The following is an 8,600-nucleotide window of genomic DNA, read 5'->3' on the forward strand; positions in this document are numbered from 1 at the left end:
CCACATCTTCAAACAATAATCCGTCTGTTTCAGGAATAAAGATAAAAGAATTCAGTACCAAACATCTAACTCCAGATCTGAATGAGTTAGCTAAGAAAGAAAAAGCCAATGAAGAATTGACTCGACAGCTCAAGAGCCTGGAAGAAAGAATAAAATCCGTAGAGGTAACTGAATCATTCTATCGGTTTAACGCTAGTGAGTTGAGTTTAGTCCCGGACTTGATCCTCCCTATTAAATTTAAAGTTATTGAATTTGAAAGATATGATGGTACTACATGCCCTTCGTTCTATATCACAATGTTTTGTCGTAGAATGGTCGGTCATGTGAAAGACGATAAATAATTGATTTAATGTTTTCAAGACAGCTTGACAGGATCGGCCATCAAGTTTTATACTCAATTAACTAAAGCTTATATCAAATCGTGGAAAGATCTAGAAAAAGAATTTTTGGAACAATATCGCCACGTTACTGACATGGTTCCTAACATATGGACGCCCCAAAATATAGAGAAAAACACAATGACACATTCAAACATCCCAGAGATGGCGTGATAGAGCGGTACAAGTTCAGCCACCACAGTCAGAGAAGGAAGCCACCGTGATATTTGTACACACTGTAAAGGCCTCTTATCTAGGCCATTTAATGGGAAATGTAACCAGGAACTTTGCTGATTTGGTCATTTCTGGCGAACTCATCGAAAATGCTATAAAAATGGCAAGATCGAAGCAAGTGAATGATCTAGTTCCAAAAAACCCATATATCGAAGAAGGAAAGCAAAGTTAATAATGTGAATGTTTACAACAAGGATACCACAAAAAGTGTTACGATAACCCAGCCAAGGGTTAAGAAGTAGGAGACAAACACTAACCGAAATGAATCCAGAGGACCTCACAAGAGAATGAGAGGTTTTCTTTTACACCATTACCAGTATCCTATTCTGAGATAATGCTTCATTTTAAAGGCATATGTAATACGGCCTTATCCTTTGATTCCTATACAACCACCATTCCCTTATTGGTATGATGTAAAAGCACATTGTGATTACCATGATAGAATTATTGGTCATTCCATTGAAAATTATTTAGCATTAAAAGGGTAGTGCAAATTTGATTAATACTGAGAAATTGGAATTCAATTCACCAGTTACGTTGAATCATCCACTAACAAATCATGGAGATAAAGGGGTGAATGCAATCCAGGAAGAGGATAGGAGGAAAGCAAAGGTTGATGCTTCTGAAATCAAATCATGGAGATAAAGGGGTGAATGCAATTCAGTAAGAGTTTTAGCCAAAGCCTAATGAGTATGGAGATTATTGTGAATATCATCAGGAAAATGGACATGAAATTCAAATGTGCCTTGAATTTAGGTGATTAGTACAAAAGTTGATGAACAATAAAGAGATAGAATTCTTTGAAGAATATGAAGGAAAAAGAGAAGAAAATGTCTGCACATCAGAAGATTCCAAACTCATGCATAGAAAAAGTGAGCCTGTGGTTATCATTGTAAAACCATCTGCAATGAATCTCGCGCCAGAAAAAACAAAAGTGGTTATCACAACCCCTTTAACATTTCCATATAAGGATACCCGCAAGGTACCTTGGAATTATACTGTCAATATTTCAATGGTAGAAGACCTGTTTCTTTGGAAAAAGCAGAAGAAAAAGATAAAGCACAGGGAGTTGACTTGATAACCATAACAGTGAGTGAAGTAGGGTTTTTAATAATAAGTAAAGGTGTTACTCTCCGGAGACATCGAAAGAAATAGACAAAGCAAAGGAAAAAGGAAAAACTGCAGCGGTACCACATAAGATATTTAATAATGAACCCCCACCAACAATCAATGAGCCCGTAACTAAAAAACAAGAACAAGAGTTTTTAAAATTCTTGAAACATAGTGAGTATAGTGTAGTTGAGCAGCTACACAAGCAGCAAGCACGAATTTCAATTCTGGATTTGGTGATGAATTTGGAAGTACACCGAAATGATTTGATGAAAGTGCTTAATCAGACACTTATCCCTGAGGATATATCTCTAAACAAGCTTGACAGGATTGTGGGGCATATAGTTACTGATAACTACATAACATGCACTGATGATGAAATACCTGAAGATGAAATGAGATCAGTGAAAGCTTTGAATATTACTACGCATTGTTATGGCCATGTTTTGCCAGGGGTATTGATTGATAATGGATCTACTCTCAACTTGATGTCATTGGTCACACTTTATAGGATGTCTGTGGATAAATCACATATGAAGAATTATTAGAACGTAGTGAGGGCATTTGATGGCACTCAAAAGGAGGTACTGGGAAAAATGGAGATACTACTGTTGATAGGACCAGTAATATACAACATCGACTTTGTGATAATGGATATTCACCCTACATATAATTGTTTATTGGGGAGGCCATGGATTCACTCTGCAGGAGCTGTTCCTTCTTCTTTACATCAAAAACTAAAGTTTGTTATTGACGGTCAATTGATATGTGTGGGAACCGAGGAAGAAATCATTATGTCTGTGAAAAGTGATGCTCTATATATTAAAACAAATGATGATGCTCTCGAGTGTTCTTTCTGAGCTCTGGAGTTTATCAATGCAACCTTTATTGTTGAAGGAGACAAAATTCCACACCCTATATTATCTGATTGCACTAAAATGGTTGTACGACAAACTTTAGGCATATGAGCTAAAATTGGAAGAGGTTTGGGTAAGAATCTTCAGGGAAGTTCAGTTCCTGTATTGGTGAAGATGAAAAAAGATCGTTTTGGACTTGGATTTAAGCCTAATTTTCAACAAAGGAGCAAAGAGTTGAAAAGAAGAGGTGAAGATAGAAGAGCAAGACTAAAAGGAGAAGAAATTATATGGGGATGTATGAAAGATCAAAGCACGGTTGAGGAAGCTATGAAGGATTGTTCATCAACATAACACAAATGACTATAAGACTGGCATATATTTAGCTGGGATTCGCCCTTGTCTTCTTGGGGAAACACTCAACAATTGGAATACGGAGGATCTCCCTGTAGTTTTTAGTATTAACTCAGAGTAATACCCAGAACCAACCTTTATGCTTTAGCCTAAGAATATGAAAAGTTTTTTTTATTTTGTAAGGGCAGCTATGTTAAGTTTACTTAATATCAAATATAAGATGTTTTCTTTAAATTCTCAAATGGCACTCATTCTTTATACTTTTTACATTGTTACATTATTTACATTCATTATTTTTTATTCTTTATATTTATTTCATAAATTTACTATGTCCCTTCGGAAATATATCCAATTTAAATTTGCATGTGTCACAATGTTAATAGCATGATTATTCCTGAATTTAATCCTGAGATAAATTTAGAGCAGCCCATATGTTTGGAATAAATCAATGAGTGTGATGATGAAGTAGAATGTGATGTCCCTACCGAACTATTAAGATTGATAGAAAAAGAAGATAAACAAATCTTACCTCACAAAGAAGAGATTGAGACTGTAAATCTGGGAATCAATGAAGAAATAAAAGAGGTGAAAATTGGTATTACTTTGTCAGCCCAGATAAAAAGAGAATTGATAAATCTCCTCCAAGAGTTCAAAGATATCTTTGCTGGTCTTACCAAGATATGCCTGGTTTGAGTACAGATATAGTGGTGAACAAACTTTCGGTCAGTCCAGAATATAAACCTATTCAACAAAAGCTCAGACGAATGAGGCCAGAAATGTTGTTAAAGATTAAAGAGGAAGTAACGAAGCAGATTAATGCAGAATTCCTACATGCAACTAAATATCCAAAATGGGTAGCCAACATAGTTCCAGTACCAAAGAAGAATGGGAAAGTTTGAATGTGTGTAGATTATAGAGATCTTAATAGAGCTAGTCCAAAAGATAGTTTTCTGTTACCTCATATAGACACATTAGTGGACAATACTGCAGGACATGCATGGTTTTTCTTCATGGATGGCTTTTCAGGGCATAATCAGATAAAAATGAACACTGAGGATATGAAAAAAAAACAACATTTATAACCATGTGGGGCACTTTCTGTTATAAAGTAATGCCATTTGGATTGAATAATGCAGGGGCAACATATCAGAGAGAAATGGTAACTTTGTTCCACGACATGATACATAAAGAGATTGAAATATATGTGGATGACATGATTGCCAAGTCCCGAACTGAAGAAGAACATATTCAAAATATAAGAAAGCTTTTCCAGAGATTGAGAAAGTATCAATTAAAGCTCAACCCCGCTAAATGCACTTTTGGGGTAATATCAGGAAAGCTTTTGGAATTTGTAGTCAGCCAAAAAGAATCGAGATTGATCCAGATAAAGTAAAAGTAATTCAATATCTTCCACTACCCAATACAAAAAAAGAAGTTCGAGGTTGTTTAGGGAGATTAAATTATATATCTCGATTCATTTCTCAATTAACTGACAAATGTGATCCAGTGTTCAAGTTACTTCGAAAGAACAATCCTAAAGTCTAGAATGACGAATGCCAAGAAACTTTGGATATTATTAAGAAATATTTATCCAATGCCCCCATTGTAGTTTCACCAGTTCCTAATAGACCGTTAATTCTTTACTTAACAGTTTTTGAGAATTCAATGGGATGTGTACTGGGACAACATGATGAGTCTGAAAGGAAAGAAAAAGCCATTTATTATTTGAGAAAGAAATTTATTGATTGTAAAATTCGATATCCACCAATACAAAAATTATGTTGTGCTTTAGTGTGGGTTACTCTAAGACTTAGGAAGTACATGTTATATCATACTACTTGGCTGATATCCAGACTTGATCCTTAAAGTTCATAATGGAATCACCAGCTTTGACAGGCAAAATGGCTAGATAGGAGATGATATATTATCCGAGTTTGATATCGCATATGTCAACCAAAAAGAAATAAAAGGAAGTGTCATAGCAGATTCATGCATCAGATGATTATCAGTCCCTGAGTTTTAATTTTCCAGATGAGGATTTGTTGTGCATATCCACGAATGAAGAAATCAGATTAAACGATGAATCCTGGAAGCTTTATTTTGATAGAGCATCCAACGCCTTGGGACAAGCAATTGGGGCAGTGTTAATTTCTCCAGAAAATATCTATTATCCTTTTACAAGCATATTGGAGTTCTTTAGCACCAATAACATGGCAAAATATGAAACCTGTGTCATGGGATTAAAGGCAGCCATAAAAAGAAAAGTTAAATTTCTTAAGATATATGGAGATTCATCGTTAGTGATGTACCAATTACGAAGAGAGTGAGAGACAAAAGATCCAAAATTATTGGAATATCGAGATTTAATCCTCGAATTAGTAAAAGAATTTGAAAGGGTAACCTTTAATTATCTCCCTCGATAGGATAATCAAATGGCAGATGTTTTGTCTACACTATCTGCTATGTTTCAAGCAAATAAGAAAGTGGACATGATGCCAATTAGAATGCAAGTATATGAAATTCTAGCACATTGCTACAGTGTAGAAGAAGAGGCAGATGGCAATCCATTGTATTATGATATCTTGCAATATATCAAGTATCAAAGTTATCCAAAAAATGCATCTGAGATTGATAAAAGAACACTAAGAAGAATGGTTGTTGGATACTTTCTTGATGGTGAGACTTTTTATAGAAGGGGAAACGATCAAATGCTATTGATGTGTAAATAATAAAGAAGCAAAAAGTATCATTGAGGAGGTACATAATGGAATATGTGGAACACATGCAAATGGTCTTTCTATGGCTAGAAAGTTAATGAGATATGGATACTATTGGGCTACCATGCATACAGATTGCATTGATTATGCAAGAAAATGTCATAAATGCCAAGTATACGCAGATAAGATTCATGCACCTCCATCGCCCTTACATGTAATGACAGCACTTTGACGATTTTCTAAGTAGGGAATATACGTCATTGGGGAAATCACACCAAAAGCATCAAATGAACATCGTTTCATCCTAGTGGCAATCGACTATTTACTAAGTGGGTTGAAGCTGCTAATATGCTAATATTAAGAGCTATACAGTTTGTAAATTTATAAAGAAATAAATAATCGCCGGTATGGGCTACCAGAGAGAATCATTATGGATAATGCTCTGAACTTTAATAAAAAATGATGACTGAACTTTACGCACAGTTCAAGATCAAACATACAAACTCAGTGACATATTGCCCAAAGATGAATAAAGCATTTGAACCAGCAAATAAGAACATTAAGAGGATCATTACAAAAACCACTGAAACTTACAATGATTGGCATGAGAAGTTATCTTTTGCCTTATATGCATATCGAACTACTGTGCGAACATCTACTAGGGCAATACCTTTTTCTTTAGTCTATGGGATGGAAGCAGTCTTGCCAATTGAAGTTGAGATCACATCACTTCAAATCTTGAAGAGATAAAATTACATGAGGCTGAATAGGTTCAAGCTCGATTTGATCAATTGAACCTCATTGAGGAGAATAGATTGAAAACTATTTGCCATGGGCAGATGTATTAGAAACGGATGATAAAGGCTAATGAAAAAAAGTACATCCGAGAGAATTTCAAGAGGATGATCTAGTTCTAAAGAAGATCTTGCCTATACATAAATATTTCATGGGAAATGATGCCTAATTGGGAGGGGTCATATGTTATAAAAATGCCTTTTCCAGAAGAGCGTTGATTTTGGCAGAAATGAATGGAAAAGTTCTTAGAAACTCAATAAACTCAGATTCTGTCAAGAAATATTATGCTTGAAGAAGAAAAAAGATAAAAGGAAAAAGGAAAAAGAAAAGAAAAAAAAAAAAAAAAGGTCAAGATGAAAACCCGCAAAAGGCGTCTTGCAACCAAATGAATGATTTGAGTTGAAAACCCGAAAGGGTGGCTCAAATGCATGTTGATGTTAAGCATCTGGCAATTAAACCCTCTCAAGAGCTTGATATTTTGGGAAGAACTTTACATCTACAAACATTCTGGAAACATTTGAGATCTTCTAGACATAAGCTTAGCTCAGTGCTCTAAATTATATCAACTTTATTAGTTTAGAAATACTTATGCTAATGATTTGTTGGGTCATTTGAATCTTTTATTTCTATATTTATCATCCATATGGTTGCCATGACTTTGAACAAATTTCCATATATTTATTAATAGATTCCAAGTTTATCTTTTCGAAATTCAATTTATTCTTTTATAAACATAGTATAAGTGGATTAACATAATTTCGAAACAAGCAAACGATTTCTGGCTATCACTTTATGTTAATACTTTTGAGTGCATAGAATCCAAAGTAAGTATTGTCAATATTTTTAATCGTTGTTGAAAAGTGAACAAATTTTTACCATCATAGAGTCATTTGGAAGCAAGTAAAGCAGAAAAGTAGAAAAAGAAATTATCAACAAGGAGAAATGAACAGGGTGCTTTGAGAAAATAGATTTAAGTGAAGAGTCTATGGAAAGAACAAATCAAATCCAAGTAAAGAGCAAATATAAAATCCCAGCAAACATAAAGACTCGCCAAAGGGAATGAAATATCAATTAATGAGAATAGAGGATCTCACAATTTTAAAACTATTTCACGCATCATATTTAGGTATTTGCAAAAATATGGGAATTTTCATTCATTTTATCAATTTGAATATTTAACAAGAATTTCAAAGATTAGCAAAGATTTCAGTAAAGATTCGAATCCATCACTCGATGGATCAACATTTCCAGGAAGAGTTCATAATGAGAAGAACTCATCTGAGAATGAAGAAGAAGTTCATATTGAGAAGAACTTATTCAACCTTTTGCTCTACTCTATCACAGAAGAAGATAGATCAGAATCAAGATTGCCAGGTAGAGTTCATAATGAGAATAACTCATCTGAGAAGGAAGAAGAAGTTCATAATGAGAAGAACGTGTTCAACCTTTTGCTCGACTCTATCACAGAACAAGATAGATCAGCACCAATATTTCCAGAGAGTTCATAATAAGAAGAACTCATCTGAAGACGAAGAAGAAGTTCATAATGAGAAAAACTTGTTCAACCTTTTGCTTGACTCTATCACAGAAGGAGATAGAATAGCATCAACATTTCCAGATAGAGTTCATAATGAGAAGAACTCATCTGAAGAGGAAGAAGAAGTTCATAATGAGAAGAACTTGTTCGACCTTAACTTGATTCGTCACTTATGGAGTTGAATTATAGAAGAACCTCATTTAAGGGATCAATATTTCCAGAGAAAGTTCATAATGAGAAGAACTCATCTGAAGAGGTAGAAAAAGTTCATAATGAGAAGAACTTGTTCAACCTTCCCTTAATTAATCATATATGAAGTTGAATCAATGACATCTCTTTTGAGGATCAACATTTCCAGAAGGAGTTCATAATGAGAAGAACTCGTCTGAAGAAGAAGTTCATAATGAGAAGAACTTGCTCAACCTTTTGCTAGATTTTATCACAGAAGGAGATGGATTGTCATTCTCAGTGGAAGAGTTCAAAATGAGAAGAACTAATCCCAAAGAGGAAGAAGAAGTTCATAATGGGAAGAACTTGTTCAACATTTCCATCTTAATCAAGAAAAGTCATATGGACAAAAAACTTATTATCTTTTTCGTCTTTGCCCTATTCTTGTTAACAC

The sequence above is a fragment of the Hibiscus syriacus genome, unplaced genomic scaffold (genome assembly GCF_006381635.1).
Source record: "Hibiscus syriacus cultivar Baekdansim isolate YM2019G1 unplaced genomic scaffold, ASM638163v2 tig00113279_pilon, whole genome shotgun sequence".
In the NCBI taxonomy this organism is placed as follows: domain Eukaryota; kingdom Viridiplantae; phylum Streptophyta; class Magnoliopsida; order Malvales; family Malvaceae; genus Hibiscus; species Hibiscus syriacus.